The sequence below is a fragment of the Triticum dicoccoides genome, chromosome 4B (assembly GCF_002162155.2).
Source record: "Triticum dicoccoides isolate Atlit2015 ecotype Zavitan chromosome 4B, WEW_v2.0, whole genome shotgun sequence".
NCBI lineage: Eukaryota > Viridiplantae > Streptophyta > Magnoliopsida > Poales > Poaceae > Triticum > Triticum dicoccoides.
Genome location: NC_041387.1, coordinates 669,949,251 through 669,976,996, shown reverse-complemented (window position 1 = coordinate 669,976,996; position 27,746 = coordinate 669,949,251).

Genomic DNA, 27,746 nt, shown 5'->3' with positions numbered 1-27,746 from the left:
TTGCGTGCGAAGATGTAGCTAGTGGGTCCCAGCAGTCAGGGGGGCGAATCGTTTTTTATGCCCGGACGCACTTCCTTGCGTGCGAAGGTGCAGCTGGTGGGTCCCAGCAGTCAGGGGAAACGTTTTTTTCGCGAAATACGGTGGCCCGTCCGGTGGGTCCCCGCTGTCAGGTGGAGGAATAATTATTTTCCGCGTAATAAGGAGGCACTTCCTTGCTGCGGCCGTGGACCCAGCTGCCAGCCTCTCCACATACAGTCCACGTCCGATGGAAGTCATTCCTTGACCACGTTGACCACGCCGCGCCGAGAGCACCAGGGCGGTGGACGACGGCGAGGCCTAGGAAGGGGACGACGGGGAGCCGGGGAAGACGCGGCAGTGTAAGCCCGCGCGGAGAGGAGTACGAGGGTTCACTGGTTTGGCTGCGGTGTGAGGCTGCCGTCGCCGCAGGGCCTGGACAGCGGTGGGAATAGTAGGGGCGGTGAGGCCTCCGCGGCAGCACATCCGGCCACAGGAAGCAGGAGCATGCGGCACGACTGGCGCTGCTTTGGGCGGCTGGAGCAAGAAGACCAGAGGTTGAAGAAGCACTACGGCCGTTGGATGGACATCGTACGGTCACTGGAGCTAGAATCATTTATATTGACTAAGTTGACAAAGCCCTCCATCCCCATCAACATAGTAGGCCCACAAGTCAGCCTCCCACAAAGGTGGGTCCCAGCTAGCAGGGGGGCTATTCATTTTTTTGTGCGTAATAAGGAGGCACTTCCGGTGGGTCCGAGCTGACAGCAGGGGGAACATTTTTTTCGCGAAATATGGTGGCCCGTCGGGTGGGTCCCAGCAGTCAGGGGCAAACGTTTTTTTCGCGAAATACTGGTGGCCGTCCAGTGGGTCCCTGTTGTCAGGTGGAGGAATAATTATTTTCCGCGTAATAAGGAGGCACTTCCTTGCGGCTGCCGTGGACCCAACTGTCAGCCTCTTCACGTACAGTATTCTTCCGATGGAATTCGGTCGTTGACCACATTGACCACGCCGCGCCAAGAGCACCACGGCAGTGGATGACGGCGAGGCCTAGGAAGGGGACGACGCGGAGCCGGGGAAGATGCGGTAGTGGATGCCCACGCGGAGAGGAGTACGAGGGTTCACTGGTTCGGCTGCGCTGCCGTCGCCGCAGAATAACAGGGGGTGTGGGTGAGTGGAGTGGAGGGATGGCCTGGCCAGCGGTGGGAGTAGTATGGAGGCGGTGAGGCCTCCGTGGCAGCACAGCCGGCCATGGGAGGCAGGAGTAGGCGGCACGACCGGCGCTGCTTTGGGCGGCTGGAGCAAGAAGACCAGAGGTTGAAGAAGCACTATGGCCGTTGGATGGACATCGTATGGTCAGTCGAGCTAGAATCGTGCATATATTGACTAAGTTGACAAAGCCCTTCATCCCCGTCAACTTAGTAGGCCCCGTCAACTTAGTGGACATCGTATGGGGAGTATTCTTTTTTTTTGGGCGTAATAAGGAGGCACTTCCTTGCGTGCGAAGATATAGCTGGTGGGTCCGAGCTGTCAGCGGCGGTAATGTTTTTTCCATGAAATACAGAGGCCCTTTCGGTGGGTCCCAGATGTCAGGTGGAGGAATCATTATTTTGCGCGTAATAAGGAGGCATTTCCTTGCGTGCGGCTGTGGACCCAGCTGTCAGCCTCTCCACGTACAATCCACTTCAGATGCATGTCGGTCGTTGACCATGTTGACCACACCACGCTGAGAGCACCAGGGCGGTGGACAACGGCGAGGCCTAGGAAGGGAACGACACGGAGGCAGTGAAGACTCGGCAGTTGTTTCCCACGCGGAGGGGAGTACGACTGTACGAGGTTTACTGGTTCGTTTGTCGTCACCGGAGAATAACAGCAAGTGTGGGACTATGGGTGAGTAGAGGGATGGCTAGGCCCGCAATGGGAGTACGGTGGGGCGGTGAGGCCTGCGCGGCAGCACAGCCGGCCGCGTGGAGGAGGGAGCAGGCAGTCCCGCCGGCGCTTGTTTGAGCGACTGCAGCAGGAAGAGCAGAGATTGAAGAAGCACGATGGCCGTTGATTGGACATCCAACAGTATAAATGCCATCTGTGGAAAGCCTCAAATCTGTGGAAAACTGCATACAACCCATCTGCCATTATTTCAAATAGTTCACAGCCCATTTGCTAATTCTTACGGGTTTTTTGGAGCCCATATTCTTTTTGTTAGCATTACAACCCATATTGTGGCCACGGTTAAAAAATTATACGAAATTTTGCATATGTCGGTGCGGTCTGAACTGTTTTTAATCCCGAAATTTTGAGTCACATTCAGACTGATTTTAAAAATAAATGTATATTAATATAAAATCCAATAAATTGTCCACGCATAAAAATCAATGCAATTTAAAATCTCGAAATGAAAAAATGATATTTGAAACTAATTGCCGGTTTGATGTGTTTTAAAAATGTACAACCCATTTCTCATTACTGATAGGCCATTTTCTCGGCCAGCCGAATGAAGCTCTCCTCGTCTTGAAAGATTTGCAGCCCAACAGGCCTGATAAAGTGACTTACTTGACAAATCACAAAAAACTGGGCTAGCCATTTTCAGAAAAAAAAACTACTGGGCTGGTCTGTGGTAAACATAAAAGAAAAGGCTGTCTAGACAGGCCAGAGTGTTCCGCACAGCCCAGTTGACACCCTGCTTCCGTCTCAAAAACAAATTAGATAAATGCCACTCCAATTATGGCGATTCATAAAAATGCCACTGCAATTTCCAAACTTTGAAAAATGCCACTGCAATTTTTGCAAACTTTGAAAAACGCCACTGCAGTTTGCAAACTTTGAAAAACGCCACTCCAGACTTCGAAAAATGCCACTAGAAATGGCATGAAATGGCATTTTTCAAAGTTTGGAAATTGCAGTGGCATTTCTCGGAGGCATTTATCAAATTAACCCAAAACAAAAATAAATGGGCGAGCTGCTGGGTCCCTGGTGTCAGCCGCTCATTGTGCAATTCTCTCGTTTATTGACTACGTTGACAATGCCATGGGACCCAGATGTCAGAAATCCACTAGAAGGAGCCATTTTTTTATTGGCTTGAAATAAGGGGGCACTTGGTTGTGTACTGCCATGACCTCTGCGGGTCCCTGCTGTCATCCTCTCCACGTACAATCATCTCCTGATTGTGTACGCGTCAACTTGCTAGGCCCACAAGTCAGCCTCTAAACCCGTGGAGGACAAATACAACCCATTTAAAAAAATAACAACCCATTCCATACGTTCAAACGGAAAGTTCAACATTCAGAGCAAAGTAACAGGTCTGATCCACATATAGAGTACTGAACTTCCACGTTGACAACCATCATAGCCAAGTTAACTATCTACTCCCACTAGACAAGGACTAACTTACTCTTAGCTAACTAGACGATGCCGGCCGCCATATGTGGTACACGCTAAACGCCGGCACCAGCATCCTGCGCCTCGCCTCGGACTTGCCAGAGGTGCGATAGGGCGCGTTGCTCGCGCGCGTTGGCCCTTTCCATGCCGGCGTGGTCCACCGAAGCTTTGGCTTCCAAGCGGGAAACCCACTTGACGAGCTGGTAGTAAAAATCAACGTCGCGAACGCGTGCGTGCCCGACAGCCTCCAGGGCTATTTTCCGGGCGCCGGCCTCCACGTAGTCGGCCCAGTTGCGGACGCTCTGCTCGCGACTCAGAGTGTCGGTGCGCTGCTGCTCCATGTCCCGCTGGCAGCGCAAATCAGCGATACGCTGCTCCTCCACCAGGCGGTTGCGCTCTAACAACTCCTGCTCCTCCGCCATGCGGTCGTGCTCCAACAACTCTTCGATCTGCTCATTGCCATCTAAAGATAGATAGAATGCCTCCTCCCTCCGTCTGCCTTCCGGTGAAAAACCGAACACTAGTTTCGGCGGTGACCGCCTCCGGCGTCGCCTACCGCGGACGGGCGGGGGCATGGCGGACATGGCGAGCAACGTCTGGCCGGTGGGGGCTTATGAAGATATGGCGAGTTGGGTCACGGTGGCACCAGAGAAGGCCGGGAAACAATACTTATAGGGGGAAGGTAGCGCGACGGTCATCGGAATTCAATGCATAATGGCTTAGCGCGCCAGTTTGTCGTGGAAAACTAGGGAAACTGAAATTATGACTATGTCATCCTGTCCCGTCTGGGTCGCACGCCGGCATGGCGGTCAAACAAGTGCACTCGAATCATCTCCCTCCTTGTCAATAATGATTCCACGAATTTAAAAAGCCCGCAACAATTAAAGCGTATCTTTTTTCGTATTAGTTAGCTGCCTTAATTACGGCTGGCTGCATGCAGGCACTCAGAATCGCTTGCAAGCAGTACGCGAAGCAGCATGCAACGAGTCGCAGCCGAGGGCATGCATGCATCCACTTAAATCGCTGGAATTAATTAGGCATAAACTTCTGCATGCCGTTAATTATTGCCATGCCTTGGTCTTGCTGCTTTGCTCATGGGACTAATAAACCCGGACGGAGGGAGTACCTTGGTTGGTGAGAGGTTTGAATTAAGCCCTGCAAACCGAAAAGGAGGTACTAGTACGTGCGTGATCCGCTATTTATTCGTGTAGGATCGAGTAGGTCGTTTCTTGAATTGAGCCCTGCAAACCGGAAACGAGGTAGTACGTGCGTGATCCACTATTTATCCGTGTAGGATCGATAGTGTAGCTTGTCAGTTTCTTTAGAGGTAGGCATTTTTATCCGTGTAGGATCGATAGTGTAGCTTGTCAGTTTCTTCAGAGGTAGGCATACTTCGCATCTTGCGTCGCAAATAAAACTGCCAGGAGCGCATTTGTAGGCTAGCTAGTGATCGATCAGTAACTTGTAAACACTGAGCGAACATAAATAAGTAACTGTTAATGCATCTCAATGATTCACAGATCATATACAAATATGTAGCTCCAAAAGCAAAGATCAGCCACTTTGGATCTTGCGTCGCAACTAAAACTAACTAGTACGATTCCCATACATAAGATCAACATGTTAATGCATCTCAATGATTCACAGATCATATACAAATATGTAGCTCCAAAAGCAAAGATCTAGAAAAGCATCTGTTCTTCCTACTAACATGGATGCTTCTATTAGCCAACATTCAGTACAGACTGAAAGACAAATTTGTTTGTGAAGTCTACAATTCCTCTTGCAAACGTAAGTGGTTTCACCAACAGCTGGAACCATGAGAATGAACCACACATGATGGAGGAACATCCACTGCAATATGATTTGGTCTTCTCTCGATCACACCGCGAGACTATTTTTGGAATACAAACTTTAACTTAGGCAAAATGATGCCCATTGTATAATCAGACCAAAGTAATGAAGCACCAACTGTTGGCCAGTAAATAGTACAGTACTACTTTTCTGCAGTCCATGAAGTGACTATCCAATCTTTGTGTCTATTTTCAAATGGCATTGCATGCAGTGACTATACTATTCTCTTGTGTAGTTCAACCAAAATTGCGGACACTTTGTTTGTTTGCCAAATAGCAACGGGCAAACATCTCTATCAACACAAATATCAAGCAGCTAGTAACATATCAAGCAGCTAGCAAACCACTAGTATTACTATCTAATGACAGTACAAAAAGAGTAGCAAGATAGTAGCAAACCATGTACCTTCGTAATGAACAGCTCATAGTGCCACCAATTGGATATAAAGGTTTGGAAAAAAACATGCTCCTAATGTTGAACCAGTTGGACTTTTTGTGCAGGTCCACTAAAATCGAGCATCCCTGTTTGCATAGATATTGAATGTGTGATTACTATAAAAGTGGCACTAGTTGAAGCATAGACTCACAAATATAAGCATTCCAATTTCTTAATGGGAAAAGGTAGCAAGACTGTTTCTAACAACCTATTTGAAGGAATAAATAAAGCAACAGCGGCTGATGTCAGGAAGGCATACATAGTTTTTTCTGAAAAACTAAGCCATTCCTGACCTTTCCTCTTCTTTTAAGCAAATTTTGTGCAGTTCTACTAAAATAAAATGCCATCACCGCCTTGACAATTCAGTGACACTGTACAAAAGTAAATGACTTAACATTACATCATGATGTCAGGTATGTAGTCGATAGGCATTAGAGACAAACATACAGACCTACTCCGATAACATAATGAACATTAATTTTAACAAAGGTGTGACTAGCTTTACCGGGATAATTTGAGTGAACTCTACACCATTCGAATACTAAAAATATACACTAATCCAGTGGCTAGTGCAACAGTAGTGTAGTTAGTTTATTACAGGGTACAGTACAATGGTTTTACTGAACAGTTTCAATAAACTCTAGCACTGGAAGGTTTCTATAAGAATTAACAATACAAAATGTAAAGGTAACAAGTTTCAGCATTGGTATACTAGTGGCATTAGACAAAATGTAAAGGTAACAATACATCCACAATCAACAGCTAACCCTGAAATAATCCAGTGACATTAAATGGCATTGCTTAAATTTATCGGTGGCATTAGACTGAGAGCGGCATTAGTTATTAAATGTGGCTTCACTTTAGCAGTAGCATTGCTTGACTTGACTGCTGGCGTTATACTAATAGCAAAAAAAGTGGCAATAAGAGCATGGGAGGCCCATTCGGACAGTGGGCGCACTAGTACGATGTACCTCCACGGACGCAGAGTGGTGAGGGAGGTATGGTTGCCTAGAGCAACAAATATCCAGGCAGCATATGTGGATTACGTCCCATTTTTGTTCTCTTTAGCCACCTTTTTCCTATGTGAGGACAACAAACTGATCAACCTGGCCATTCTCTATTGCGTTGTCATACCTTTATACCCTTCTTCAACCAAGAGACACGAGACTCGTTCCTTAGCTACTGATTTTCCCCTTTTCAACCTAGATGCGGGTTCGATGCCTACTCTCTTGGACAGTACAGTCTCCCTACCTTTCCTTATTCAACCTAGACATGGATTAGTCTGCATGAAGTAGGGTTTCCTTTAATAGTGCAAATTATGGTTTTCGTCTGCGTGGCGAGCAGAGCAGAGGATAGCAAATTGGGAAGATGGTGGAGTGGAAAAAGATCCACATGCAACGACGTGCCAGATGGGGCAATAGAACAAGGGTATGGTTCGAAAAGAGGTAGCATACCTGAGGGTCGGCGGGAAGTGGCTTCGCTCGTGGTCGTCGTCCTCCGCACACACTAAGGCAGCGAGCTTGGGGACGGAGGCCATCCAGCGCGGGCGCTAGGTCTGAGAGGACGGCCTTGTCGTTAGTGCGTGACCTCGCTCGCCGACGACGAGTGCGTCAACGCTGCACGTCCTTTTCTTCCCCGGCGGATCTGTGACCACCGATGAGGAAGGAGAGAGGGGCCGTCTTTTTTAGATCTGGAGAGAGGGTGGTAGTGTGAGAAGCAAGTGGGCAGCCCTTGGCAAGAAAGCGCTGAAGCTCCAGCCTAGATATCTTTTTATACTATAGTACTGGCCGTTCCAACATATCAGTGAGACGACAGTTAGTAGTAGGAGTATTTCCGAACCGACGTGTAGGTCGGGGCGCCCCTTCGTGAACCATGGCAAACTGGCAACCGCCCACCGACTCTTCGCCTTTCCCTCTCGATTTGGAACTGCTGTCGCACGCTCTTCCTCTCCCTCCTCCATTTTCCTTCAGCCCTTCACCCTTTCTTCTGCCATTGTTCGATCATCTTCTCCATGAAGGGAACAGGACGGAAATGACCCCATTATTCTTGCCTCGATCTGAAAGATGACGTGGTGGAGGAACTCATTGATCGGTGCGACGTCATCACCTCGGCTAGCATGGCAGGTTCGTTCAAGCCCATTCTTGACTCAACTAATAACATCATTACAAGGAACCCAAGAGTCAAGGAGCGGTTTGATCTCCCTTACCTTCTTCGTCGTGACCCTGATGGCTGGCGCCGTCACGACGGAGGCCTCGCCCTGTGCAAGTTGATGCCGCTTGATAATGATACATATGATGTTAAGATGCCATCGCTTGAGGGCAAGGCTTGGGCAGGCGCAAATGGAGATTGGGTTGTTTACATTGGGTCCAACTGCGAGTGGGAAGTTGTGAATGTGTACACTCGTGACCGGGTTCCACTTCCAAAAATCTCAGCAGACTGCCTCGAGGTTGAGCACACCGGTATTGTACGCACGTTCAAATACAACCATGGTGACTGTCTTCTACGGAAGATAGCAATTTCTCGAGTTCCCAACCGATCTTGGAATTACAACAACTATGAAGTTGTTGCTATCTTCGACAAGCTTGTTGTTGTCCTTGCTGGTTTGACTCGATGGATATTGCTCAAAAATCAGTTTCTGTACACGGATGAGTACTGTGATGCAATTGAATACGAGGGCCTTGTGTTTGCTGCCACCACTCGTGGCACTGTTTTTGCATGGAGTTGTTGTTTCGGTACGTTTGTCTTCCACCGTAATTATAATTATTTATCCACATGCATGCGGGTTAGCAAGTTTCCCTTTACTAATTAACATTCTTCTTGTGTTTCCAAGGTCCTGCGAACATTCCACCACCTATACTTGAAGATTTTTATAACCAAGGGGGAGATGCCGTTGGTGATGATCACGAGCATGAGGACGAGCAGCGCCCATATACTATTTGGCGCCTGGCAACTAATTCCGATGGATCACCTCTTCTCGTGTGTATACAGCCCACTGATGATGTTACTGCTAAGGAAGCAGGTGTAGTCTCCCATGGTCGCACTCTCCGGACCTATTCCAACACCCGTTGCATGGTATTCTGGATGGATACTAGTGTGCTAGCGCCAACTCCTTCTCCCTGGTACAGAATTGATAGTCTTGGAGAAAACTCGCTCTTCCTTGGACAAAACTATCCAATGATGGTGAAAGGCGATCCAACTGCTATTGACACAACATTACTACCATTTATGAGAAGCAACTGTATCTATACCTCGGACATTTGGGTGGTTCCCTACCCTGGTACTAATATAGTAGGCTGCTTCAGCCTGGATGATCAGTCCTGCGTTGGTCTCCAGATCGACAATGGATGGCCCGTCCCAGAGAATCACTTGTGGTTCAAAGCAAGCGTTTCCAACGCCGAGGAATGGTTGAGTTGAAGTTCATTTCATTGCTTGTTATTTGTTGTGTGGTGAAAACTTTAGTATTTATAATGTATCATCGTTGTCGATGTGGGTTGATGACATGTTGTATGTAATAAAATGATATGCCTGTGATAAACTTACTTAATTTATGAATGGCTTTCGAGTCGCTTTTGTGAGTGAGGGGGTCCGATGAGGCAGAAATATATTTTCTGAATACATAACTGTATGTGCATTGCAACAGGTTATGGGATGAGGCCAATCAACAATAGTAGTACACTATTTGTACTAGCTTCACATGCTTCGCGCGTTGTGCGGGTGTTTTTACTGTAGCCATATTGTACTCTACTACGTAACCAGCACCTCGAATCCTCGATACTAGTAGTACTATATAGTAAGTAGTAGGAGTAGTAGGGTGGCATGGGCCAGAACAAGCATTCATGTCCAGGAGTACGGCACACGCCACCAACACGACTTCCATCTGACACCATATTTCTTGGAGTTCATGCTAGAGCAATCTCTTCAACCTCATCGTTTCTTTAAATCAGCCATCGCGCGGCAGGCGGGGTGGGGGTTTGCCGATAGTCGGTTTCCTTAACTACGGTCCCACTTGTAAGGCCAACTGCAACGCACGACCCCAAACGGACCTCCATTTTGCACAAACTCCAACGATAATTTTGACTAGAAAAGCAAGACCAAAGAAAACAAGAACCACAAGAATACATTTTACTACTCCTGTAAGTTGGATTAGTGCCTTCTCGATGCATTCATTGTTGATCTGCAGAGGCTCGATCTTGCGTGCTTCTTTCTTCTTTGAGTGTAAACAAGTAGACGTTGCTTCCTCGCATCTAGTCTCATGTCTAGCCTCTATTCTAGTACTCCCTCCGGTTCGTTTTTCTCCGCGTCTAAGCAGCAACACGCATACCAAGTAGGAGTATCAACAAGTGCACTAATCTCATCTATAGCCTCTGTGCTAGCTAAAAGTGATAGAACATCTACTAAATTGCACTCTATCAATATATGGATGTACTCTTCTTCCCAATACAAAAACTTGCATCCATTCTACTCCCTCCGTTGCACAATACATGCCTTCTATTTGTCAAAATATATATGTATCTAGACATGTTTTAGTATATAGGTACATCCATTTTTGGACAAATGGAAGTCAAGTATTTTGGAACGGAGGGAGTACACAATAAATTTTTTAAGTTAGCACAACTAGTCTAATCCGAGAGCACAACCGAAGATTTGGTCGGGTTCTTCCTCCTTTTGCCAACACGTGGTACATCCAGCATCCAGGTTGTGTCATGAAAGAAAATAGAGTGGTAGTTGAAGCCACGAGATGTGCATCTTGGGTTAAACTATAAATAGAATCTTACTACTCTTCAGTAACTCCAAAAGCAGCCACCGAAGATCTTTCTTGGATTTGTTTTTCATCACCAGCACGTTGAGGTGAAAGATGTGCAGGTTCAGTGGGTCCTCTTGCGTTTTCATTGACATGTGGGCCGCATGTGAGCAAATAGACGATGGGCTCCGCGCGTCCGCTGGCTGGCTGAGAAGAGAGATAGAGGAGGGCTGAGCACGGACTGTAGGAAATTTGTTCTATGTACCTCGATATAGGCTCGATATAGTGGACTGGCATGGGCCATAACTAGCATTCACGTCTAGCAGTACGGCACACACCACCAACACGAGTCCCATCCGACACCAATTTTCTTGGAGTCCGTGCTACAGCCATCTCTTCTCCCTCCTGTTTTCTCAGCCATCGCGCGGTGGGCGGGGTGGGGGTTTGCCGATAGTCGGTTTGTTCAACTGCGGTCCCACTTGTAAGTGAAAATGCAACACCGCACGCATTCCCGCTTGAGCGGTGTGCCGGACCAACCGTGTGGGGGTGTGACGCGAACAAGACAGGCTTTTCCTTTTGAACTCGTAACTTATAAAATTTGGTTCTGCTCCATGGCGCGATCAATAGATAGAAAATAACGATTTTGCCTAGAGTAATGAGAAGTTTTGTTCTGGCGCCGTTCATGCATGGAGTACGCACGAAAATTATGAAGTTGATGCGAAAGGTATGATAATTACTGTAGTATCATATACTACTACATGGATTTTACGGAAAGATAAAAATAAATACGGATCCGTCAACGACATCCTCACGCCCTAGTGCGCCGGGTCACCAACCGACGTGTGAGGAGCAGCGGTGTTGGCGGCGAGCTCAACGTGCTTCTGAACAGTGCCGTCCAAGGTTGCCCTGCGGTCCAAGAAGGCCAGCGTGCTATCGTCCTCCTCTTGCATGTAGTAGTCCTCGTGGACGATTTGCGCGTAGACGTGGGTGATTATGTCGATGGTGTCTTGCTGCGCCAGGCGCTGCGCGGCGAGCGCGACCTCGAGGTGGACATTCTCCGACGCGACGGCGGGCAGTCACAGGGCCACCAGTGCGTCAAAGAGGTTGTCACCATAGTGGATGTTGAGGGTGGCGGGCATTGCAGAGCCTGGGCGTGTCGGCTGGAGGCTTACGTCAAAGTCGTCCACGAGCTTCTTGACGACGGTGAACTTGTCGAGGAAACCGATGAGGACCTCGTCGAACAAGGAGACGAAGCTGTCGTCCAAGCGGCCCCTCGCCCTGGCGGCCTCAAGAAATACTACCTGGAGACGTTCCTCATTGCCGGGCCGCAGGCCGGCGTCGTGGACCATCTGGCACAGCCGGCTGATGCTCGCGCTCATCGCTTCCATGGGTCAACTGATCTTGCGATTCGAGTGATCACTCTTGCCCTTGGTTAGCGTGTGTAGGTGTGTAGGATTTCGTACTACTCCTCGGCCCTCTACTGCACCTGCCTTTGGCTGTATGATAGGTGGGCCAGCCACCCCCTGGGCCCACGTGTCATTCACCCAAAGGCAGTTGCCGTAAGTCAATGAAGCTACGTCCCCCTCCATGCCGGTGCAGTATAGTCATCTCACCGGACCTCTAGTTGGGGCCAAACGAGAGAGGTTTGATGTTTACTGGTTTATTGGTCCTCTTTGCATTTTGCGCCAAGTTTTGACCTTTGATTTAACTAATAAAATGTTAATGCATGTAAACAAAAATGTTTTGTAAGTCACATTACGAAAACCAAATAATCCCAAAACACTTAGGCACAGTGCATTAACTCCCTCCTTGTTTCTTATTCGTGACATATCAACCAATGAGAGATGTGGGCCGTGCATGCTTTCAATGACTTGAGACTACCAAACATGACATGCAGTGTTTAGTTCATTGCATGTAATCTTATTAGTAGTTAGGAAAAAAACATTAAGTTCTCTCGCCGATAGGAATAAAACACCATGTATTTATTTACAGAGGGAGTAGTACATTCTTTGTGACATGCATTACTACTAGATATTGCTAGTCAAATACTAAAATCCAGATGGACGCGGTAGTACTCCTAAATTGAGACGGTGGTGCTACTAGTACTAGCACTGTACTACCCGTTGGTCAAATTATTACGTGCTGCTCCTCACAGTGAAGTGACAAGACCCTGCGCCGGAGATGACACCTGAGTATAGGCGCCGTGTTCGGCATACCATAGTCAGCCTCACCGTCTGCAGTCACTATCATCATGGCTGTAGAGCTAGCCTGCTTACAACTAGCCCTGTTCGACATAATTTCCTGTGCGTAGATGCCCGTGCATTGCACGGAACACCAAGATTGGGGGTGGACGGCTCCGGCAGCGGCCATTGATACGTCTCCAACGTATCTATAATTTTTGATTGCTCCATGCTACTTTATCTACTATTTTAGGCAATATTGGGCTTCATTATCCACTTTTATATTACTTTTGGGACTAACCTATTAACCGGAGGCCCAGCCCAGATTTGATGTTTTATGCCTATTTTAGTGTTTCGAGGAAAAGGAATATCTGACGGAGTCAAAACGGAACGAAATCAACTGGAGAAGTTAATTTTGGAAGGAAACCCACCTAATAGACTTGGAGTGCACGTCAGGGGAGTCCCGGGCTGCCCACGAGGGTGGGGGGCGCGCCCAGCCCCTAGGGCGTGCCCCCTACCTTGTGAGCACCCTGGAGCTCCACCGACGTACCCCTTGCACCTATATATACCTACATGCCCTAAAACTTCCAAAACAGAAGATAGATCGGGAGTTCCGCCGCCGCAAGCCTCTGTAGCCAACAAAAACCTCTCGGGAGCCCGTTCCGGCACCCTGCCGGAGGGGGAACCCATCACCGGTGGCCATCTTCATCATCCCGGTGCTATCCATGATGAGGAGGGAGTAGTTCACCCTCGGGGCTGAGGGTATATACCAGTAGCTATGTGTTTGATCTCTCTCTCTCGTGTTCTCTCTCGTGTTCCCTCTATGGCACGATCTTGATGTATCCCGAGCTTTGCTATTGTAGTTGGATCTTATGATGTTTCTCCCCCTCTACTCTCTTGTGATGAATTGAGTTTTCCCACTACAAGAAATATGTCAACTTATGACCACCACTATTGGTCACTGAAAGGTCACAAATTTCCATTTATGACCTTTTTGTGACCAAAAACAGAAGGTCAAAAGCTGGCCATCATAAACTGACTATAGCGACCTTTCTTCTGGAATGGTCAAAGACGTTTACGACCAAAATATTCCTACTGTGGCGTTTTGGTCACTAGCAACCTCCCCAGGCCGCGTAGGCATCCAGCGTGGCAAGCTGATGTGGCACAAGATTCAGCCCGGTCCAATTCGGTTTTCTACATGGGCCAAGCCCATTAATTCAGCCTTTTTACTATATTTTTTTCTGTTAATTTTCTCTAGTAATATGGGCCTGGCCCAACAATTTGGCCTTTTGCAGATCATTTCGCCTATTTTTCTGGTTTTCCGAAATGCACAATATTCTGATATGCTATAGTTTGGGCCGCAGCCTTTTTAGAGCCCAAATGTTATTTTGTCAAATAGAACATTTGGGCTATTTCATTCACAGATGTAAATTTACACATTTGAACAGCAAAAATCAATAAATATCTCAACTAACTGATTAAATCCAGAAATCATCCAGCCAAATACTCACAAAAGAACATACACGTCTACACGTCCAACAAATGCACATACAATCAAAAACAGAGATACACAAGCACTACTGATGTTGTTCATCTTCAAGCAACTTATACAAGTGCACATACAATTAAACAAGTACATCAGTAGAGATACGTCAACTAAAACTGTGGCGCACATCTCCAAGCTTCTTCATCTTCTGTCACAGCAGCAGCAGCCCCGACACAGCAGCAGCAGCCCCGACGACATTAGATCTTGATCTAGATAAACTATTAGTGAAATACACTGGAAGTAAATAATAATCTTTCAAGAGACCAAATGCCCCAGTTCAGTAAACACTAAGCATGGCATAACAAAACTTCCAATAACTTGAATGCAACAGATTAACCTCTGTAAAGAAATATAAGAGCATTAAGATCACTAAAGTACTGATCTAGATGCCCTTATATTTCTTTACAGCGGGAGTAGTAAACAGTAGCAGCAGCACTTGAACCAAGAAATGTCCAGGAAGAAAACAAAAAATGGGCAGCAGTAGTAAATCAGTAGAATTACACTAGTATATTACAGTTTTGCAGTGGAGTAACAATGTAAACTACAACAGTGTAAACTACAACATCACAAAACAGACGCAGCCATTCCCTCCTTGCTGCAAGGCTCGGTTCAAAACAGAGTCTTTAGCCAAGTAATGGGAGAAGTAAGCAGTAGTACTCGTCAATGTGAAAATCAGATAAACTCTGGCACTAAACTAAAAATTAAACTTGAACTGAACATTGTATACGGTACGTTTGGTAGTGCTTTACTTCCTGATTTAATTAGCATCTGATGTAGTATTATTAAAACTTCCCTAAATTATGCAGTAAGCACTCGTTAATCTAAGAAATACTGTATAGATTTTGAGCGTTTATAAACACTAGCACTGATCTCAAAATGTACACTTAAACTGAACACTGTTAATATTAGTTTCAGGCATTCGGTACCATTTTGTCCCCAGCTCAGGCAAAACATCAAACATGCAGCATGCAAACCTATAAAAGCACATGTAGAGAAAACGCAGTTCACCATGTTCTGAATATCTTCACCAAGCTCCGTTTCCGACAGTACTTACACAGTTTACTGGTTGCAGAGTCATCTGTGCATAGACCTCATCGGTGTCCTTGTCAGCCTGTGCAAAACAAGCAGCATTCATTAGTATTAAATGGTTAATGCTTAAGGCCACTAACCCCTCCACCTGAAACTGAAGATGAACCAAGTACACCTACATGCATGGTGATGTTGTGGACTTGACACAGCAGCTGCGACGGCAGGCTAAGGTAGTTCGGGATGCGGGAGTTGTGTGTCTTCTTGGTGGTCGCCGTGACCTGCAAGATCAAAAAACCTCAGAAATCCATGGTGATGTTGTGAAATTAAGTGATCTAAATCAGATGACATGTACAGGTCTAATGGGTTTTCTTTTGGATTGAACCCTCGGAACAAATGATAGGAAAGAAACCAAAGATTTTTTGGGATTCAATTATTACATCTTGATTACTGAAAACAATGGACAGAACATCGATCATGAATGATAGCATGCAATATATATGGTCAATCTGGGGTTCTACCAAACATTAAGATAAGAGAGAAGTTCTTCCCTGGACTGGTTATTTTAGAAGCTCTAGCGCAAAATCAACTCCAGGAAAGATCGACAATCCAGTTCACAGATATAGAGAAAATTAATACTTAAAAACGGGAAAATGTCTAAACAGCAAGCTAGCTGCACATTCTACAACGTCAGCTTATTTCACTGCTCCATGGATGGAGCTTACAATACACTAACCACTTAGACACACTAATGCAGATTAAAGGGATATGCATGTTTTGTGCGTGTTGGTTTAGGTAGATCTATTCTGGATACCAATGTTTATCTCCTTAGACCTTAGGCATTCCATCAAACTGGTATGCTACAACGAACTGAGTAATTCAAGGAATCACCTAGTAGTGGCAAGAATATACAATTGTACAAATGCAGTGCAAAAAGACTAACTACGCAACAGCAACTTCCTAGTAACTTCCTAGAGCAGGCAATGTAAAAAGATGTGAATCTCAAATCTATAGCAGCTGCAATCGTTCAATATAATTTATGAAATATAATTTAAAGGAGAGCAGACTGCCTTTATATGATTTTGGTTACTGCCAATTGTCAGTACGATTGCATGATGTGGATGAAGAGCTCAGGCTGCGCATCGAGCTTACTCTTGTCCGTGAAGCTCTCGAACCTGATCTTGTCCAAGGCCTGCAAAAATCACACCTGCTAATTATTGTCTGCTCACCTAAGTTAGTTTCATTGTCTATCCAGGGCATGCCCAACTGTGTGTAGCTAAGGTGTCCAGCTAAGGTGTCCAATGCCCAACTGTGTGCATTGCTAGTAGTCTGTTCTGACCCAACTAGTAAGATGTGATCTCAGAGAAGAACAAAAACTAGTGAAGATGCGGGAGGATTAGTCGTCGAGTGAGGAAGGAGTTTTTGTTTTCTTACCGAACTGTTGTTGGTCGCCAGCGACGACGCGTTGGCGGATGTCATCACCATCACCATGAACCCCGGCGCCGCGGCTGCTCCGGCCGGCCGCCACTCCGTCTGGCCGGCGACGACGAGGCCCAGGAACAGGAAGAAGCCCCCCAGATGGCTGCAACAACAACATGAACAACAACGAGAGTCAGATCGCAAGCAGGGGAACATGAACTAGAAACAAGAACCAGAGAAGAAGCACATGACCTTGGAAGATGGAGCACCAGGCGGATCTGGAAGCCGACGCCATGGAGGAGATGAGCTCCAGGTCCAGCCACCTCTGGCCTCACCATCGTCGCATGTGGCAGATCCCGACGAAGTTAAAGTGGCGGCCGAAACCCTAGCCACGGGTGAGGTTGCGGGCTTGCACTAGAGGGTGCAAGAGACGGATCTGACGGGTGGGGGGAAGAGCTGCACGAGGGGAGCCCGGGGTGTGCTACACGCCGGCGAGAGCCACCTCAACTCGCCGGAATCGAGTGGAGCAGAGGAGTCGCGAGAGGGAGAGAGAGAGGGTTCGCGGGGGAGAAGGGCTCGCGGTGAGGGAAGGGGATGGGAGAAAGGAGGAGGGCGTAGGGGAGGGCGTGGGGGAGGCCATGGCCGTCGGGGAGCTCGGACAGAGGGAGGTGGAGGCGGCGATCTGGAAAGGAGGAGGTGGCGGCGGCGATCTGGAAGGGAGGAGGAGATGGGGACGAGGGAGGAAGGGGGCGACGGGGGAGGGGATCTGAGCTAGGGTTTGGGCTGCGGGTGGGGGGTATCTCCTTTTCTTTCTTTTTTTCTTCTTTTCTGTAGATAGATGGATGGATGGATGTGGGATGGAGAGATGGATGGATGGATGGATGGATGGACGCCATGTCATCGATCCGTGGACAGAGTTACGATTGGTTCAGAAAATCAGTGATGTAAAATAGTTTTCAAATACTAAAAATAGAGGGATTTTATGAAGTAGCTATCAAAAATATTATGCAAAAGGGCACCACACAAGCTTTCACTAGAGTAAGACCACATTTTATGGATTAGGACCAATTTGTATGCATTTTTCATATTTCTAGCTATTTTTAATCACTTTTTGAGTGCATGAAATGAGGTTTTTTTGTGAAGGACCTACCATATATTTGTTGCAAAATTGTACCAAATAATTTTTACAAAATACTAGGACATATTTAATGCACAATTGACAAAATGGTTGGGTGTCAAAAGTTTTGATCCACCTCTGGTGAAAAAGACAAATTCCCACTGATTCAGCTGGAAGCGGGTCAAATTTGAACTGCAGCTGCCTCGTAGTTTGCTATTTATTTTTTCCAAAAATCATTTCTAGGTACATAAGTATCTATTTAATCAGATAAACATCAAAAGTTTTCCAAGATTCAACCACTAGCTAGGAACGGTCATTCCCGCCGTTTTGACCGCATTTTGAAACGGGCATAAAAAATTCAAAAAAAATCAAAAAATTGGGAAACCTTCGCATTGTGTCATTATATGTGGCCAAGTTCCCAGGGAAAATAATAAACTTGTAATACGGCAATTATTTTTAAAAAGTGTTCTCAGAAACAAGCTATCACGTGTGGAGATCAATGGCTTTCAAGCCGAATGATCAATCTTATGGCCACATTCATGGCATAGTTTGTTCAAATGATCCCATATTGTGCACAAGGGTGCATATTGGAATGGCAAACAATGTTTCCTAAGGAAGATTTCTTTTTCTTTGGATGAAAGAACCATTTTCCATTTTTCGAGTGCCCAAAAGGAGGTTTTTTTGTGAAGGACCTCCCAAATAATTGTTGCAAAATTGGACCAAATCATTTTTCTAAAATACCAGTCCATATTTAATGCACAATTGAACAAATGGTTGGGTGTAAAAAGTTTTGATCCACCTCTGGTGAAAAAGACAATTTGCCGCCGATTTAGTTGGAAGCGGGTCAAATTTGAACTGTAGCTACCTCGTAGTTTGCTATTTATTTTTTCCAAAAATCATTTCTAGGTACATAAGTATCTATTTAATCAGAGAAACACCAAAAAAAGTCCTAGATTCAACCACTAGCTAGGAACGGTCATTCCCGCCGTTTTGACCGCATTTTGAAACGGGCATAAAAAATTAAAAAAAATCAAAAAATTGGGAAACCTTTGCATTGTGTCATTATATGTGGCCAAGTTCCCAGGAAAAATAACAAACTTGCAATACATCAATTATTTTAAAAAAGTGTTCTCAGAAATGAGCTATCATCTCTAAAGATTCATGGCTTTCAAGCCAAATGATCAATCTTAAGGCCACATTCATGGCATAGTTTGTTCAAATGATCTCATATTGTGCACAAGGGTGCATATTGGAATGGCAAACAATGTTGCCTAAGGAAGTTTTCATTTTCATTGGAGGAAAAAACCATTTTCCATTTTTCGAGTGCCCGAAAGGAGGTTTTTTTGTGAAGGAACTACCAAATAATTGTTGCAAAATTGGACCAAATCATTTTTATAAAATACTAAGCCATATTTAATGCACAATTGACAAAATGGTTGGGTGTAAATTTTTTGATCCACCTCTCGTGAAAAAGACAAATTTCTGCTGATTCAGATGGAAGCGGGTCAAATTTGAACTGCAGCTACCTCATAGTTTGCTATTTATTTTTTCCAAAAATCATTTATAGTTACATAAGGACCTATTTAATCATAAATACATGGTTTGGTGGCGATACGTCGAGGTTTGGGCGGTGGCTGAGGGCCCCAACTCTAGAGCGCGTAAACTCGCATGCCCGCCGCATGGTCACCTCGTGACCGTGGCGTTGCCATGTGTTCTGGGTGGCCTAGGTATGTCTAGTGGGTTGGGCACTCCCTAGGTTGGTGCTAGGAAGAAAATTACAACATAAGATTCTCACGAGGAGATCGATCGATGCTCAAACATGAATTAGCAGCCAAGTGTTTGATTAGCGGTACGGGAAATGTACATGGCTAATGGGCGTGAGTTTTGGCTGAGGATGATCAGTTACTAAGAAGACCGTCTTCACAAATTTTCAGCTCAAAAGGAGGAGCCTAGGTGGTACTTGCTTTACAAACCACCACACTGGACATAAATACGAATGTTGAAGCTCGGCTCAAAATAATGAATGGATTGAGCTGGCATTTGGTGGAGGATCGTTATTTGGTCATAGGAAAGCACTGTAGAAAATGGATACTATTTGGACATGCCAAAGTGGTACTTCCTTCACAAACTGTTACTCTGAACAGAATAGGAAAATGGATATTTTTGAATTATTTTTGAACTAGGCAAGGAAGATTTTTACATATTTGATGAAGATATGACCCAAAGAATTTATGAGATTTTTTTGGGAATTTTGGGAATGATAGAAATATAGGTTGCTTAACAACCTAGGGCAAAAACTGCCACATGGACATGACACATAGGCAAAACTGATGATATGGCGCCTAGTCATCACAACCACCACAATCTACAAGGTTATGACCATCTATATTGGTCATTAACAACTAGAAATAAGGCAGCGGACTAGCACTGTTTGCTTTGTGACCATTTCGTGTAAGGAAATTACGACCTTTCTGACCAAAATGGTCGCAATGGTTTAGGGTTTGAAGCCCCCTGAACAGCTTTTGACCAATTGGTCTAAAATGGTCATAAATTTATGACCAATTCTTCGAGGGTCACTGACAAAAGGTCATAAGTTGACATATTTCTTGTAGTGCCCCTTTGAAGTTATCTTATCGGATTGAGTCTTTAATGAGAACACTTGATGTATGTCTTGCTGTGATTATCTGTGGTGACAATGGGATATCATGTGCCACTTGATGTATGTTTTGGTGATCAACTTGCGGGTTTTGTGACATTGGGAACCTATGCATAGGGGTTGGCACACGTTCTTGACTCTCCGATAGAAACTTTGGGGCGCTCTTTGAAATACTTTTATGATGGTTGGATGAATATGAGATTGTGTGATGCATATCATATAATCATGCCCACGGATACTTGAGGTGACAATGGAGTATCTAGGTGACATTAGGGTTTTGGTTGATTTGTGTCTTAAGGTGTTATTCTAGTACGAACTCTTTTATAGATTGATCCAAAGAATAACTTTGAGGTGGTTTCGTACCCTACCATAATCTCTACGTTTGTTCTCCGCTATTAGTGGCTTTGGAGTGACTCTTTGTTGCATGTTGAGGGCTTGTTATATGATCTATCTATGTTATTATTGTTGAGAGAACTTGCACTAGTGAAAGTATGAACCCTAGGCCTTGTTTCCTACCATTGGAATATCGTTTACGCTCGCTTTTACCACTTGTTACCTTGCTGTTTTTATTATTTCAGATTACAAAAACCTATATCTACTATCTATTTTGCACTTGTATCACCATCTCTTTGCCAAACTAGTGCACCTATACAATTTACCATCGTATCGGGTGTGTTGGGGACACAAGAGACTCTTTGTTATTTGGTTGCAGGGTTGTTTGAGAGAGACCATCTTCATCCTACGCCTCCTACGGATTGATAAACCTTAGGTCATCCACTTGAGGGAAATTTGCTACTGTCCTACAAACCTGTGCACTTGCAGGCCCAACAACGTCTACAAGAAGAAGGTTGTGTAGTAGACATCAGTCATCGCGCCAGATTTTTCCATCGCCTTCTAGATGTGGTGGGGAGTAGATAAGGCTGATTGTGAGAGACAAGGAGTTGTTTGTAAATAGGGAACAAGTACGGACATCTTTTTGCAAAAATGGAGAAGCTTGGTTTGTATGCGTCAGATCTAGATCCGACGACTATTGGTGAAAGATGGGAGGCACAACATCATCACCAACTCAGGACCTGTTTGATTCGCAGGATTTTGAAAATGCAGGAATAGGACACGGCAATATTACAAGTTTCAAACTGATATTACAAATGTTAGGAGTAATGCTGCACCTAGGAAGAGGGAATTACTAGGAAGTTTACGTAAGAACTTTCATTACTTTAGGTGGATGCAGCATTATCATACAAACTAACATCCACCGCCCTGACAAGTTAGTAATGGGAAAATAAGTTTTCGAGTCTCTGGCCACTTGATGTTTCAAAAACAAATTCAGCTTCTGCGGAGACTTTGTCATTTAGGCTTAGACGCTTGCGGTGATCAGCACGCCATTCATTGTTGCGCCAGAGAACGCCAAACCTCATTATCTTGAGCACACTTGCCTCCAGAACAAAGAACTTGGCCAATTTAATCTCAGATGTGCTGCCTCGGTAGTCGATCAAATCAATTTCTGTAAGATGGAGATCAAGGCATTCGATGAGATTTTTATAGTGCAACACATTTTTCACTTTCGGGTCTTTTTTATCTGCAAAAGAAGAGAACATATTAGAGCAGCTGGCTGCATAAGATTGCCGTGTCATCAAGAGGTACCAATATCATTCGCTCATATGATAGGGTTGGCTGGCTAGTGATATTTTTTCACTCTCTCTCTCTCTCTCTCTCTCTCTCTCTCTCTCTCTTTCTATTTCCTCTCATTTAACTAGGAGCACCTGAAGAGCTTGGGCATTTGTTGCCTTCCACTATGTGGCCGATGCCATATTTCGCAAAAGTATGCCACATAATACGCATCGATGTCAAATCAAAAGATTTTCGCACCGCTCTCGCGATGTGAGAGAGTTGGCACCGTTGTGCACATAGACCCACATGTATAAACAAATCAATCAAACCAACTACTCCGGCCTCTCACTCTCCCAAACAAGTGTTTTTTATTGCCTCAGCCCTCTCTCTCTCCCACGCAGTGTTTTTTCATTGCGTGAGTTAATTTGGCACCGGAGCAAAGTAGGTGATCCAGATTGGGGCAATAGGTGAGCAATGGAGGGGCATCGATGCCAAATGCATCACAAGTGAATTTGGCACATGTTTTGGCCTACGTAGCCCACTTTTGTACTCCCTCCGTCCCAAAATTCTTGTCTTAAATTTGTCTAAATACGGATGTATCTAGTTACATTTTAGTGTTAGATACATCCGTATCTAAACAAATGTAAGACAAGAATTTTGGGATGGAGGGAATACTACCTCGTATTTAGTATAAAATTTTGACCATAGATTTACCTAAGAAAATGCCAATGCATGTCACTAAAAATTACACCATTTGAAATTATGTTCAAATACGAATCCAACGATATAGTTCTTAGTGACATGCATTAACATTTTGTCAGTTAAATCTATGGTCAAATTTTGATACTACAAAATTGGAAGAGTAAACCAGGACGGAGGTAGTACTCCATAGAGTTACTGGAGTAGTCTAAGTTACTTTCCACTATGACTAGCCTAGGCTACTATAGTAGTAGTACAGCATAAAAACGATGCAGGTGATCACGTGAGAAAAAATACTAAAAACATTTCTGTCGGTGCAGTGCGTAGATGCAGTTTTGAACACTACACTTGTCATCGTAATTTGGAAAAAATACAAAAAAATTGAGCTACTTGTGATTACCGTTTACTTATAGGAAAGAAGTTTCACCTTGATGAGTAGCTTCTCCGTGCACGGAAAGCATGTAAGGAATCCAGCAACTTGATCCAGATTGGGGCCGATAGATTTTAGTGCTAAGATCTTCACTATGCACATGGACTGGGTCAAGCTTGTGGGAATCATTTTCTGGAAGACGGTCGTAAATACATCAAGAAGAAATTTAAAAATGTGAATTTCAAGAAGACGGGGAAGAAGATGAGTGCTGTACCTGAACGATTACGGATCCAATAAAGAGTTCAGAGAATTTGGCAGACGAGTACACCAACACTGTCAATTTCGGCGCGTCAATGATCTTGATTTTTGTTGGACCTTCTAGATCCGATACAAGCAATCTCTCAAGGAAAGGCGCATTCTCAATGACCATAACGTGGAACAGCTGGAATGATCTCTTACCAATTGATGTCTTGTTGCGGGGCCAACAAGACATATAAATCCATCGGAGATTCGTCGAGGCGATGTGGAGGCTAATGAACCCGTGGGTCTGCTCAAGACGAAGGTACTCGAGCGTAGTACAGCTGCGGAGCAGGTGCTCCATAGCCTTCTTCGAGATGACAACGTCGAAGAGGTCGAGCTTCTTGAGTTGAGGGAGAAGAAGGGCGGGCGCGACATTAATCTGGGTAAGATAGCAGGAGCTGAGGCTGGCGCGGCGCAGCGTTGGCGTGAGGCAAAGCGCGGACGGCGGCAGAGAGCGACATCGTCCAGCTTCAAAGCTGAGATCCTCGAGCTGATCTTGGGCGGGGGATAAGAACCACTCGTCGAACTTGGGTTGGACCTTGCAGTTGGTACTGAACATGTGGATGTCAAGACGTCTGGCTGGCCCAGGGTGCGATGAAAGGATCTTGGAGACTACGGCCATGCGTTTGCAATCCCCGTCGCAGAGGCAGCTGTCGACGGTGAGGTTAAGGGGGACGCAGCGCCAGAGGGGGCGCCACCGCCGGGAGAGCAGGGCGGTCCGCACGGCAGATTTGCCGGGGAGGAGGCCGATGATGACGAGCAACATGTCATCGGGGAGGCTGCTGATGAAGTCCAGGCTTGCCAGATGCGGTTTTGGCTCAAGCCGCCTCCGCTTGTTGGCTGCCTCGCCGTCCATCTCAACCGGCGGCGATGCCGGTGTACACATGTGCTGGTGTATGTTGTGTGCTGGGTGTGCGCGAGTGCGTCCTTCTGTGCATGTCGCCGCGCAGTGGTGAATTGTGCGCGAGTGCGTCCTTCGCGCGCAAGAAGTTTGTCCTTAATGCGCCCTTGATTTACTAGCGTGCGGGGTGCTACCCCGAGTGGTTTCAACTTTGTTTACTTCACCGCGTGTCAGATGGGCCTCTAGTTTACTTATTTTCACCCACTGCCACATGGGCCAGCACACCAAGATACAGAACACGAGCTGACAACGCAGCATGTGGATTGGTTGACCGGTTAACTAAACAATATACGGAGCTATACGCTGACACAGTGAGTGTATAATCCGTCGGTATAGAGAGTTCGAGTGAGAGGGGAGGCCCGTGAGAGATAGCAGAGAGAGAGAGAGAAAGAGCTACTCCCTCCGTTCGACAATGTAGTTACAACATTTTTTAAGTCAAACTTTTGAAACTTGGACCAAGTTTGTAAAGAAATTACTTATATCTACAATACCAAAGATAAATGATAGTACGAAGTAAGTACATGTTGTGATGAATCTAATGATCGTTCCAGATGTAAATGTATTTCTCCACATATACCTGGTCAAACTTTTTTGAGGTTTGACTTTTCAAAACATCCATATGCTTATGGACGTGACAGAGTCCCTAAAGAGAGAGAGAGAGAGAGAGAGAGAGAGTGAAAAAAGTGTGTGTGCATGTGTGAAAGAGACATGGACAACACACGATAAAAGTAGAGAAAAAGCGTGCGTGTCTTATGCAAACATATCACACATGCATCTTCGACAACGGAGGCAAGGTGAGGAGATAGTGTGTGGTTGTTTGGAACCGAGAGAGGAAGATCCCTAGCACGTGACCAAGAGGGGTCTGACAAACAAGGGAGAGAGGTCGAGACAGACGTATGGAGAAAATGCAGACATGGGGAGGAGAGAGTGTATGTTTGTCATAGAGAGATCCCCTAGAGATCGTGATGGGACTACATGGGTGGGAGATTGAGTGACAAGGTGTGTGCGCGATAGAAGATGCCTCGAGAGATATCGAGATAGACATATGTTTGGAAGGAGACAATACGTGTGTTCCTGATGTCTAGTAAGAGATAATCATACTTAGGAGGGGGGGGGGAGGGCTTGCGCCTATGGCCCTGTTTGGATACTCTAACTCAGTTAGAGGTTAGAGTTAGATTCATACCCTGAACTAACCTTGAACTAACTCTAGTAAAGAGGTGTTTGGATGGCAGGGTTAGATGGAGCGCGGATACGGCGAGGCACCTTCACGGGCGGTGCAATAGGGAGGGAGGGAGAGGATAAGAAGCTTCGAGGAAGTGGGGAGGGATCTCCTGTGGGGAGAGCGAGAGAAAAAAGTGTTTATTAGTGGTCCCGAGAAGAACTAACCCAAATAAGCACCTCTTGGATGGCTTAGTTTTTTTGGATGGGTTAGATGCATCTAACCTAAACTAACCCTCCTATTTGGATCTTTTTGGGTTAGTTGACTCCAAACTAACCCAAACTAACTCTAACCCATGGATCCAAATAGAGCCTATGATGGAGTGAGGTATTATGGTACTTAGGGGGGGTGCGTGTCACATGGAGAGAGAACAAGGGCGGAGAGTGTTGGATGGGTCTATATGTATAGCGCGAGCAAGACATGTGTATGTGTGAACCAGGGAGATATAAGGCCAGTTTGGCTTGCGTCGTGAGCATCTTTTGCATGGCCTGGGGTTATGGCTGGATTTCATGCACGCTTGTTTGGTTGCTACCCTGTGAAAAAGAAAGCCCGCCTGGGCTGGGTTCCCTTGCACTTTAATTAGCCTGGCTGAACTCCAGACACTGCAAGTAGACTAGCCCAAGCGACCGATTTCGAACGCCTGGCCATGCCTGGTCGTGCGGCCACGAGGCTAACAGCAACATGGATGGGTATTAGCATTAAATAATTGATGCATGGATTGATTGATGGGACGTTGATGCTTTGCCTTGCCCAGGCATGAAACAAACACTTCAGCACCAGACAAGCCTGGCCAGGCAGAAATATTTTACATCTCACGTCCACACCAGGCAGTACCGACCATCAAGGCATCAGGGTCAGGTCACGAACCAAACTGACCAATAAAGTTTGAGAGAGATTGAGGAGCCTCGATAAGGCTGAGTGGTGCGTCAGATAGCTGAGAGGGGGAAAGAGATATTCCATCCCCTCGACAATGCAGTGAATGTAAATTTTTTAGAAGTCAAACTTTGGAAACTTTGATCAGGTTTATGCAAATGTTATTTATATCTACAATACCAAAGATACATCATACAAAACTACATCTCATGGTGAATCTAATGGTATATGTTTGCCGTACTAGATGTATTTGTTTTTCTCCACGTACATGGTCAAACTTTGTGATGTTTGACTTTTCAATAAATCTATATGCTATGGACGGAGGAGAGTGCCTCAGTCGAGACAGATCAAGTGCGTGTGAAGGAGAATGAGTAAATGTGCAAAAAGAGTATGTGTGTGAAAGAGAAAGTGACAACAAATGATAAATTAGAGAGAGTGTGTGTTTTTTTGTTTCTTATGCGAACATATCATGCATGCATCTCCGAGATGGAAAAGCGAGGCGAGGACATACACGAAGATAGCTAGTGTGTGATTGTTTGCAAAGGAGACATACACCCCTGTAGCACATGTCCAATAGAGGTCTGGCCAACAAGGAAAAAAGGTCGAGAGGGACACATGGATGGCATGGACGCATGGGAAGGGAGAGAGGGTGTGTTTGTGATAGAGAGATCCCCTCGAGATCGTGAGAGGACTATATGGGTGGGAGATCGAGGGAGTGCGTGCGCGATAGAAAGATGCCCCGAGATAAATCGAGATAGACCATGCACATGTTTGTGATGGAGACTAAGATTAGCTAGTCATATACATATAGGGGGGACTGCCACTACTAGGGAAAAGCCTATACACAGAAATTTAGCAACAACGCGGGTCAACAAAGAGCGCTAGTGCTAGATAGCAGTAGCGATTGAGGAAAAAACCGCGCTACAGATACACCCTTAGCAGTAGGGCGTGTATTGCCAAAAGCGCTACTACTAATATTCCTGTTGGTAGACTGATAGGATACGCATAGCAGTAGCGGGCTTGGAAGAAGCGCGCTACCGCTAGGGTATAAGTAGTAGCGCGTTTCCTACGAAGAGCGCTACTACTAATGGAAATAAAATAAGATGAAAAACAAATAGAAAAGTAAATGAAAATGAAAGAAATAGAAAAAGGAGAAAGGAAAAAAATGTAAAGCATAATAATTGAAAAAGCGAAAAAACGGAGGAAGGCATAGCAGTAGTGTGTGTTTGTAAGAGGCGCTATAGCTAACATAGCTGCAGCGCGTGTCCTAGACCCCCGCTATAGAAACAGAAAAGAAAATAAAAAATGGAAGAAAATTACATAGCTATAACAGCAGTGCATTTTGTAAAAACCGCTGTAGCTATCTTAGCTATAGCGCGTTTTGCGAAACGCGCTACTGCTAAATTTGA